The following is a 10,991-nucleotide window of genomic DNA, read 5'->3' as shown; positions in this document are numbered from 1 at the left end:
TTGCTCTGCTTGGCATCCAATAGCGTCCCCAAGAAGATACATCTGACACCCCCTGCCATACACGCTCCGACTGGGACCTGTTGCTCAACTTCAAGCTATATTTCTCCTGGTTGTCCGGAAATGCCTTTAGTTTCAGTGTCAAAATGCATCAGAGCCTGCATCCCTCCCCAGTCAGCACTGGATTCCTGCAGGTTTCTGCTTCAGACTCCACAGCAGGGAACAGACAGCCCCTGCCCTGGGCTCGCTCTTTGCCATTCAGTCACCTCTCGCTCAGCCAGTGCAGTAGAGCCTTGACCATGGCTGCCAGGGACCTGCACCAGAATCCTTTCACATCCATGGTGATACAATCTCTTCTACAGTCCTTTCTCTTTCTCTTCCTTTTCTTTTTGGGGACCTACACCCCCGGAAAGGAAAAGGCTTTCACTGGTCGGGCTACAAAAGGGCTAACAACAGAGTTAGAGGAAGACTGAAAGAAGAGGAGGAAGAGGAAGTGGAGGAAGAAGAGGACTTGGTAAATATTTGCTAAGGGAATGAATGCACAGAAAGCAGTTCTGCAGCCCCCGTGAGGCCCAGAAAACACAGAAACCCAGGACAGAAGAAACTGCAAAAGAGAAGGCAGCCCTTGAGTCTGGCAAGCCTATCCTCTTTCTCCTCAGATCTTTCCGAGGACCCTGAGCCTTTCCCAGGTTCATGAGCAGCTGAGTTGCCAGACAGACATTAGCAGAGGCTCTGTGTGTGTGTGTGTGTGTGTGTGTGTGTGTGTGTGTGTGTGTGTGTATGCGTGTGCGTGCGTGTGTGTGTGTGTGTGTGTGTGTGTGTGTGTGTGTGTGTGCCTGCAGCTGCTCTAAGTCAAATGCCTGGAATTCTAGTATCCTTCCCACCCAGCAAGCAGGGCCAGCTGAAGGCTGACCCCCACCTCGAGCTGCCTGCCAACAGAATCCTCCTGCCACTATGCCTCAGCTTCACTCAAAAGCCCAGAGCGCAGGTCAGCCAGCTTGAGTACTGTACTTAGGAGGCCCCTCCCACCTCTGCCTGCAGTGAGGCAATCTGACCCAACCCTGTCGATCATCACGTGCTCTCCCCTCCACTTCCCACCCCCCACAAGCCACCCTACGAGTCACAAGGCAGAGTTTCCATTAGCGTCAAACGTACGTGGATGTTGGTCCTAAAACCGGTGGGAACACGAGGGAAGAGGACGGTTTTAGAAAATTCACATGCCTAGGGTCACGTTGGTGACCAAGGACGCAGCATCCTGCAGCTTGAGGTGAAAGGTCCTTAGGGTGTAGACTCTGTACTTGTGTCCCCTCCACCTCCTCCCGCTACCCTTATCACCTAGCCACTTCAAAGAAGGGGTTCAGATGCTCACGCTCAAATAAGCTACTCCATTTGCAGGACTAGAGGGATCAATGGTCCCCAGGCTTCAAAGATCTATTTGAGTCCTGTCCCACGTATACTTCCAGTCTTGGCTGTAGCATGGAATCGAACACAAGGAGAGAAATTCCTTGGGGAGCCTTAGGGAGTTCAGAGACCCTGGGGAAGCCTGGGTAAGTAAAGTCAGGGATCGATTTTAGCACTGCCAGACCCTAATAACTGTTACCTTCCCGATACATGCCATCCCATTTTCTTTTGGGTAAACTGGCTTCCTCTTCTTATGAGGGCATAATGGGTTAGATTGTTACCCTCAGGACGTTCATGTGACATGGGGAGGTCCCAGGGCACCAAGCCCAACTGGCACCCAGGCTGTTTCACTGGCCAAAGCAATTTGCATGGAGTTGGGCATGTGCCCCAAGTCCAAACACCTCGTGTTGCCCAGGGTTTTCTGGGATGGTCAGTAGAATCACCAGGGTCCCCCAAGTTCACGGAGGGCCTTATGCCTAGGGTTCCTGGGTCATTTCTGCTGAAAATGAAGCCATCCCAGGAAACAGCAAGTTTGGGGGACACAGCCATGGGTTCACTGTGGAGCTCAGGCACCTGGAGGGACAGGGTGGAGCTTAAAACGATTTGAGGAACGGGGAAACTCAGCCAGCTCTCCAGCCACCTCCTTCGCCACCTCCCTCAGTGTGAAATCAGGGAGTCCTGCCACGCCCTAACCCTGGTGCAGCCAGCCAGCAACACCACACTCCAGGGTTTGGAGAACAGATATAATGTTTCCACACAGCAAGGGAGAGTAAGTGTTTCAGGTCTACTTAACCCTTCAGCTGTACAGCTTTGGTGATTTTGAATGAGCACAGCCCCCTTTAGGCTCGTATATTTAAATACTTGGTCCCCAGCTGGTGAAGCTTTGGAAAGCTTTGGGAGGTGTGGTATTGTTGGAGGTGTGTCACTGGGAGATGGGTTTGAGGTTAAGCGAGCAATTCCCAGTGTGTCGTTCTCTCCCTGACCTGTGGTTGGGGATCAAGATGCGAGCTCTCAGCTGTCCCTTTGCTCAACCATCACGGACTCTGGCCGTCTGAAACCATAGCCAAACGAATCCCTTTCTTTGATAAGTTGCCTTGTTCTCGGTGTTTTGTCACCGCAAAGAAAAATAACCAAGACGGTGGCTTTGATAGCTCTAGACTCTCAGATTGGCCTGTTACTCCAGAACAGTCCTTTGGTTATGTCCAACTTTATCACCTGCAGTCATGGCGATTCTCCTAGGCTCCTCCCAGGGACCTAGCAATGGCTTATACGTACGACTTAACGTCATCACGCCGTGAGGCCATGACGCCATGACGCCGTGACGCCGTGTCGCCATGACACCATGACGCCATCCCACTATCACCTGTTGCTGCCAAGTGCACCAGGTTCGGTGTGGGCCGTGAATAAAAGGACTGCCTACCTCCCTCTCCCTCTCCCTCTCCTCTTCCCCTCCCCCTCACTCTTTGTCTACATCCTCTCTCACCTCCTTTCTGCTCTTCTCTGTGACTCCCCTAATCTGCCTTCGTGACTCTGCCCACCCCCCCCCCGATCTGTCTGCCTATCTATATGTCTGTCCACTCACCTGCCTCTACTTCCCACATCCTCAGTCAGTAACTCCTACTATGTCAGAGGAAGAAGGGCCGGCACTGTGGTGGACATGAATTTGGGGGCCGGTAGACCACGCTACAAAACTTCAGAGGGTGGGGCTTAGGGAGATGACTCCGTGGTTAAGAGCACTGTCTGCTCTTCCAGAGAACCTGGATTCGAGTCCCAGCAACCACGTAGCTCTTCACAGCCGTCTGGAACTCTAGTCCCAGGAGGATCTGGTGTCTGAGGGTACTAAACATACACGGTGCACAAACATACATGTGCAGGAAAGACAACCGAATGCATAAGATAAAAATTAAAAAAAACCACACACACAAAAAACAAAAAACAAAGAAAGCTCAGCGGGATAAGGAGTGTGAGCCAAGTTCAGAGTCTCACAGGTGGTGAGAGCCTGGAGCAGTCCCTCACCCTCTCAGTAGCAGCTACGCCTTGAAGTCCAGGTATTGCCACGCTGCCAGCATCCCCGCTGGGCTGCCTCTATGGTACCCCCTACCACTCCAGGGATGGGAGCGTGTTCCAGATCTGTTGTTAAGAGGCAGGGCGTGGTGCGTGGCGTGCCATCATTTGTGTGGAAAAGGGCAAAACGTGAATACACACGGGGCTATTTATAGTTGCAAAGATGACCTAGAAAGATAAATAAGAAACTAATAAAAAAAATAGCAAAAATAGCGACTTAGGAGCTTCGGGGAGGTAGACTTTAACTTTCCCGAATGTACTTGGCTGTAGCGGTTGAGAACCCCGTGGCTGTTCTCCACGTTTAAAAAAAAACAAACAATAAAACACTTCAGCTTTAAAACTAAGTATCCTTTAAAAAGAAGCTAAAGGGGGTTGGGGATTTAGCTCAGTGGTAGAGCGCTTGCCTAGGAAGCGCAAGGCCCTGGGTTCGGTCCCCAGCTCCGAAAAAAAAAAAAAAAAAAAAAGAAGCTAAAGAAATAAAGCTTACACAGGATTTATACAATAACCAAGGGGGGGGGTGTTTATTTCAAATGCTGTGAGAGCGGTGTTCAGACTGGGCTATATCTTCAGAGAGAAAACGGCAGAGACTATGGGTATCACTGAATTGGTCCCCAGTATCAGCGTTGTTTCTGCCACAGGGGTTCCCCCCTTGTGTAAAATCAACAGTTTTGAGGAGGTAGCCCAGTTATTATTGCCCGAGAAAAACATGCCCTTGCAAGGATCTAATTGGTTAAGTAGCAAACAGGAATGGTAGGTGGAACAGGACCCGGGACATCATGGTTAAAAACAGAACGTTCGTTTCCGTGTTCCTGAGAAGGCTGAGAGTCCTGGCCACTTGGCAGCCATGAGGCAGCTGAACAGGGCTCTAATCCACCTGCTTGGGACTGACTGATTACAGATCAAAGGGAGAAAGGGGGTGTGTGCGCCCAGGATTTGGGTTTTGCAAAAAGTTAAGGAAGGAAGCAGAGACTTAGGTAGAGGTCATGACCTAGGCCACTGAGCTGAGGAGAACTTCTCTGGCAGTCCCGGCATGCTTCCTGCAACGGGTTCAAATCTGTGTAATTTAGAGAATTAATTCCAAGACCAGGTGTGACTTAATCATAGTGCTTGCCTAACAAACAGTGAGCCCTGAGTTTTTGTTTTGTTTTGTTTTGTTTGGTTTTTTTTTTTTTTTTGGTTCTTTTTTTCGGAGCTGGGGACCGAACCCAGGGCCTTGCGCTTCCTAGGTAAGCGCTCTACCACTGAGCTAAATCCCCAGCCCCGAGCCCTGAGTTTTAACCTTAGTACACACACACACACACACACACACACACACACACGAACATGAACACACATGCATGTGTGCACACCCGTTCATTCCCGTGATAACTGAAAAATCATGAAAAAGGGTTGAATCTCACTTATGACCACTGGGAATCATTTCTGTGCCAGCTAACTCCTCCCTAATGAATGGGGTTGGGGGAGAGAACTGCACACTCAGCAAATCCTTCTGGGTCTTGTAAGTTTGGAGAGGATGCTATGGACTTCTTTGTTGGAAGTTGGCTATCAAATTCAGGGTAGGTGGAGAAAGTGGGAACTGGCCCTCTGGAAGCCATTACTCTGAGAGCCACCACTGATCACCAATGAGCCTCAGGCCACTAAAGAAAATGTCCCTGGGAAGTGAAGTTGGATGTCCTGGGGCCACCATCCCCTCTGGCAGAGTGCAGCACCAAGAAGCCACTGTGTGTCTTAACTGACCGGTGTGAGCATTTGTGGAAGTGAGCACGTCTTGGGAGCCACACGATGCCAGTGAAGCTTTCCTTTGCAAGACAGGGAAGTAGGACAGGGTAGCCAGTTAACGGTATGACCTGCAAACAGAGGCATCCCAAACAGGAAGTCCTGCTTGGGTTCTCGGATAGGCCGTGGCATGGAAGAAAAATGAAGGAGGACTGGTCTCGACTAAGAAGCAAATTAAGAGACGTGAAGACTAATTGCAGAATTAGGACCCTGTAACATCAGTCAAACCAACCACCTGAGGGAAAGTGCCGAGATGTTTGAGACTGTTGTCTTAGTCAGGGTTCTCTAGAGTCACAGAACTTATGGACAGTCTATATAGTAAAAGAATTGGTTGATGACTTACAGTCTGTAGCCCAACTCCCCATCAATGGTCAGCAGCAGCTGTGAATGGAAGTCCAAGGATCTAGCAGTTGCTCAGTCCCTCGAGGCAAACAGGAGAAAAAGAAAGAGAATCTTCCTTCTTCCAATGTCCTTACGTAGGTCTCCAGCAGAAGGTGTGGCCCAGATTAAAGGTGTGTACCACCAGGCATGGGTCTGGGGCTTGCTTTGTCCCAGATGACCTTGAACTCAGAGATCTCCTTGCCTCAGTCTCCTGGGATTCGTAGCCACTATGCCTCAAGAGCTCCAGGCCAAGATCCAGGTCAGAAACTTGTGTTTTCCAGCCTCAAGATCAGGATCACAGGTGAGCCTTCCGATTCTGGATTGTAGTTCATTCCAGACATTAGTCAAGTTGACAACCAGGAATAGCCACTACAAGTATAAATGAGAATGTCCCCCATAGTCTCAGGCTTGTCTGTATGCTTGGTGTCCTGATGGTGGCGCTGTTTGGGGGAGGTTTAGGTGGTACAGCCTTACATTGCTGGGAGGAAGCTTGGAGAGCAGAAACGCCACTTACTTCAATGTCTCTCTCTCTGCTTTATCTTTGAAGTTCAAAATTCCAGCTTTCAGTTCTTGTTGCCTGCCACCTGCTGCTGTGCTCCCCACCATTATAGACTGTAATGCTCTGGAACCAGACCGCCAGTTTCTTCTCTAAGTTGCCTTGATCGTGGTAGTTTACTGCAGCAACAGGAAAATGACCGATACAGGGACCGTGGAAAAAATTAAGCACGGGCTGGTGTTGGATGGTTGGCATTGTTGGGAATTGGTTCTAAGGGCTCCCAAAAGCTGCGCTTCCAGATGCTGAGGGTCCTTGCCCTTAGCTGGCTTCTATCGGTAATAAAGAATTGCCGTGCAGCCAATGGCTAGGCAGGGAGATGGAGGCGGGGCTTTTTAGATGGCATAGGCAAGGGACAGAGGAAGAGAGAGGAGAATCGCCATGACTCGGAGGCAGAGGGATCAGATTTAAGAGTTGCAGGAGAGAAAAAAAATCCAACAATGTAGGTGGAAAGGGAATGTGGCCCTATGGCGTGGTGGGGGTGGGGGGATGCCCAGAAAGTACAGGGTAGCAAAGATAAACTATAGATTTAGAAGGTGTTAAGTCAGGAATACCGGAGGGGATGCGTGCTAGCTGTGTGGAGGTTTAGAAATGCTCAGCCATTGAGCTAGTCAAGGCATATTAAAATTAGCTGGCGTGTATGTGTCTTTCAGTCGCGAAGCCAGAGCTCTTGGGTAGGTGCAGCGTGCATGCGCATGCCCCACCGGGAACATCAAGTAGTTTAACTAATTCACCGCTCCATGGTGTCCTCCTTTCCTTTTCTGGTTCTGTGATGATATTCTCTGACAAAAGCCAATTAAAGGAGAAAGGGTTCCTCTTGGCTCACAGTCGAAGGCTGTACAGCATCATGGTGGAGGAGCCAAGGCAGCTAGCTGAAGCTTGAGGGGGCTACTCACATGGCATCCACAGTCAGTGGATTCGCAGAGAAGGGCGAATGCTCATGGTTAGCTCAATTTCTCCTGTTTTATATAGTCTTAGATCCCGGCCCAGGGAATGACCCCTCCTACAAGTAAGATATGTTTTCCCACTTAACCTAAGCAAGAGAATCTCCCACAAGTTTTCCCAGAAGTCATCCTAACACTCCTTACAGGCATGCTAACAGTTAGTGTCCTGTGTGATTCTAGCTCATATCAAGCTGATAATTAACACTAACCATCATAACCTCAACATGGGGGTCAGCTTTAAGTCATAACTTCCCACTCCAGGTCCTCTTAAACTATGACCACCTTAATAATGCAAAACGCATCCGGTCCAACCTTAGAGGTCCCTATAGTCATGAATAGTTTCAACTAAATGTCCAAAGTCTCTTAACTGTACTGCTATAAATCAGAAACAAGCTACCCCTGTATTAGCTGCTTTTTCTGCTGCCTTGATAAATGGCAGCTTATAAAAGAAAGTGTTTATGTGGTGTTTACATTTCCAGAGCTATAAGTGTCCCTGACCACTGTGGTAGGAAGCCTGGCGGCAGGCAGGCAGGCAGGCATGGCTTTAGAGCAGCAACTGAGAGCTTATATCCTGAGCCAGAAGCAGGAGGCAGAGGAGAGCTAACTGAGAATGGTGTAGCTCTATTGAAACCTCAAAGCCCTCCCTACAATGATGCACTTTCTCCAGCAAGGCCACGTCCCCTAATCCTCCCCAAACTGCCACCAACTAGGGAAGAGTATCCAAATGCCTGAGACTTATGGGGTCATTTCCTTCAAACCACCACACTTCTGACATATGATACAGAGTAAATATCCCTATTCCAGAATGGAGGCCTAGAGGTACAGCAAGAACTGGTCAACCCGAAGCAAGATCAAAACCCAGTCCAGAGAACACAAACCCTGCAGCTCTGTGTTCAGTATCTGGACTTGTAATGACATCAGCCGGGTTCCAGAAGGCTTGGGCAGCCCCACGGCTCCCACTCTGCTGCCTGTCAGGCAGGCACATAAGTTCTTTCCTTCCTAGAATGGCCCACTCCATGCCCACAGTTCTTCACAAATGCCCCCATGATTCGCCACATCTTCAATGTCCTGGGGTTTCCAACAGCAGCCTGGGCCTCACCTTACAACTTCATATAGTGTCCTCTCAAGGCCTCCCCTTCCTCTCCATTCCAGAGCAGCTACACCCTGCACACACACACACACACACACACACACACACACACACACACACGTACATATATACAGATACACATAGAGATACACATAAATGCACACACAAAGAAACACATATATACATATACACACATGCATAGACACACATGTATACACATGTACACAGACACATATGTACACATACATATATGTATACATATTACATGAACAACACACATGCACAAAGACACATGCACACACATATACACATATACATATATACAGACACACAGACACACATGCATACATACATATTACATAAACAACACATGCACAAAGACACATGCTCACACACATATACACATGTATATATATACATGTATGCAGATACACACAGATACACATATGCATACACAGAGAGAAACATATACACATACACATGCACACACAGACACACATATACACATGTACACAGAGACACACACATATATGCATGTACACAGAGCACACATAGATATGCACATATATACATACAAACACACACAGACAGATATACATACAGACAGACACATGCACACAGACACACGTGCACACACAAACATGCACATACCCAAAGAGGCACACACACACCCTTTAAAAAGCATCAAAAGGGGTTGGGGATTTAGCTCAGTGGTAGTGCACTTGCCTAGCAAGCGCAAGGCCCTGGGTTCGGTCCCCAGCTCCGAAAAAAAATAAAAAATAAAAATAAAAATAAAATAAAATAAAAAACATCAAAAAGGAGAATGTGTGTCTGCCACGTCTTTTGTATCTCTCTGGTTGCTGGTACTTTACTGGGGAAGCCACAGGAAGCTTGTGGGGGACAGGAACTGGAAGCTTGGTCACTTGATGGGCCACACACAGAGTGATGCTCACCCTTGTCTGCTCCCACAATGAGAAGAGACACTCAGGTTTTGTCCTGTTTCCTGTAGCGTTGCGGGCATCTGGTGTCCCCTCGGCATGCAAAGAGACCCCTGGAAGAGTTCAAGGGCTCTTCCTATAGGAACTGAGCTCCTGGACCTGCAGTCTTGGGAGTTGATTGCAATCGACCCAGGGTCAGTGCCAGGCTACAAGGAACACAAGAAACCTGTCCTTAGGAAGGGGTTCCCAACCGTGGTTCCCTAACATGTATCTCAGTGTGCATGGGGGGTTGACTTCATCCCAGCCTCCTGGGACCACTCCACTGTCCCTCGGAGTGCAGTTTGAGGCACAGCCCTGGTCTACCTGGGAGCTCTGTCTCTAAATTCTCCTTGCTCATACAAAGTTGGGGCTCAGCGATAGCTTGCAGGCCATCCTCAGTCTCTTGGCTGTGGGTTTTTCCCTTTATGCTCCCTTCAAGTGTCCCTTCCTCTGACAAGTTCATCAGAAGTGACAGAAGGCATTGTTTCTGCCTCCCACTCAGGTCCACGCAGTCAGAGTAATGCAGTGATGTGCAAGGCACCATCCGGGGTCCGTTCCGTCTCCTTATCTGGGGGTTATTCACCTCATCTGGACTCTGCTTTCTGCTAGTGAGATTAGGCAGTTTGAGTCTTACAGGGAGGCTTAGGGTGGACTGGATTTTGGGGTGAGGGGTCCTCATCAGAGCCGGTGTCGTTTGCATACTAATGTGAACTCCAGAGAAGAAAGACCCAGCACTTGGGGCCGAGCCCAGAAGCTATGTTTAGCAGCTCCTCACCTGCTTCGTGTGTTGAGATGGACCCGTGTTCCCCACAAGGACAAGCATTTTGGGGTCACTGGTCCAGAGTGATGCTCCCTGTCCCATTTGCAGAACAGAAGACAAGGGTTAAAGGGAATGCAGCAAACGCTTCCTGTGCATCTGCTTCCCCAGGACACCTGCCAGCGACACAGAACTGTTGGCCTTGATCCAGGAGGGGAGGGGCAAACACAGTTTGCTGAGGAAAAGGATGGAGAGAGTCACCATAGTTAGGAGCCACGCACCTTACAAGGACAGGCTGTGGACGCATCTTCCCTGTCCTCGCAGGCCACACACGGACTCCTCTTGAAGTCCGAATGGACAGTTGGTGACGGAGAAGGTGGTGGGCACACTCCTGTGGAACCAGGCCCCTTCCCAGAAAGAAAGGGGTCTTCCCTGGGCGAGCCGCCATGATGGATGCTGTCCAGCCTCACAGGCAGCCTGCTATCTTAATGACTGGCATGTGGCCGCTCAGCAGCCAAGCAGGCTGGCTGTGTGCACAGAGCCAAGAACAAAGCAGGCCATTAAAAGACAGCGCAGAAGCTCCCGCTGCAGGCTGCGGAGCACGAGCAGATGGAGAAGAGATGGCTTCCCAGGCCTCGCAAGGAACATCAAGGCAGTCTGTCACCCAGGACTAGATGTCTGGGACCTCAGCGGCCAGAGACTGGCCAGTCACACTGCAGGCTACAAAGTCAGCCTGAAGAGGAAACAGACCTTGTGGTGTATCCCTAGGCCTTCCCCACCGCAGGGGTTCTTCTCTGTCTCTCCATTGCCACATTCAATTGCTCATTCGTATATTCACTCACTCATTCATTCATTTCTTCACTCACTCACTTATTCACTCATTCATGTATTCATCCATTTCTTCACTCATTCATCCACTTCTTCATTCATTCATTTCTCCACTCATTCATTCATTTCTTCACTCACTCATTCATCCATTCATTTCTTCACTCACTCATTCACTCATTCATGTATTCATTCATTTTTTCACTCATTTATTTCTTCACTCATT

The sequence above is a fragment of the Rattus norvegicus genome, chromosome 20, assembly GCF_021556685.1.
Source record: "Rattus norvegicus strain SHRSP/BbbUtx chromosome 20, alternate assembly SHRSP_T2T, whole genome shotgun sequence".
Classification (NCBI taxonomy): domain Eukaryota; kingdom Metazoa; phylum Chordata; class Mammalia; order Rodentia; family Muridae; genus Rattus; species Rattus norvegicus.
This window is presented reverse-complemented; position numbering follows the sequence as displayed.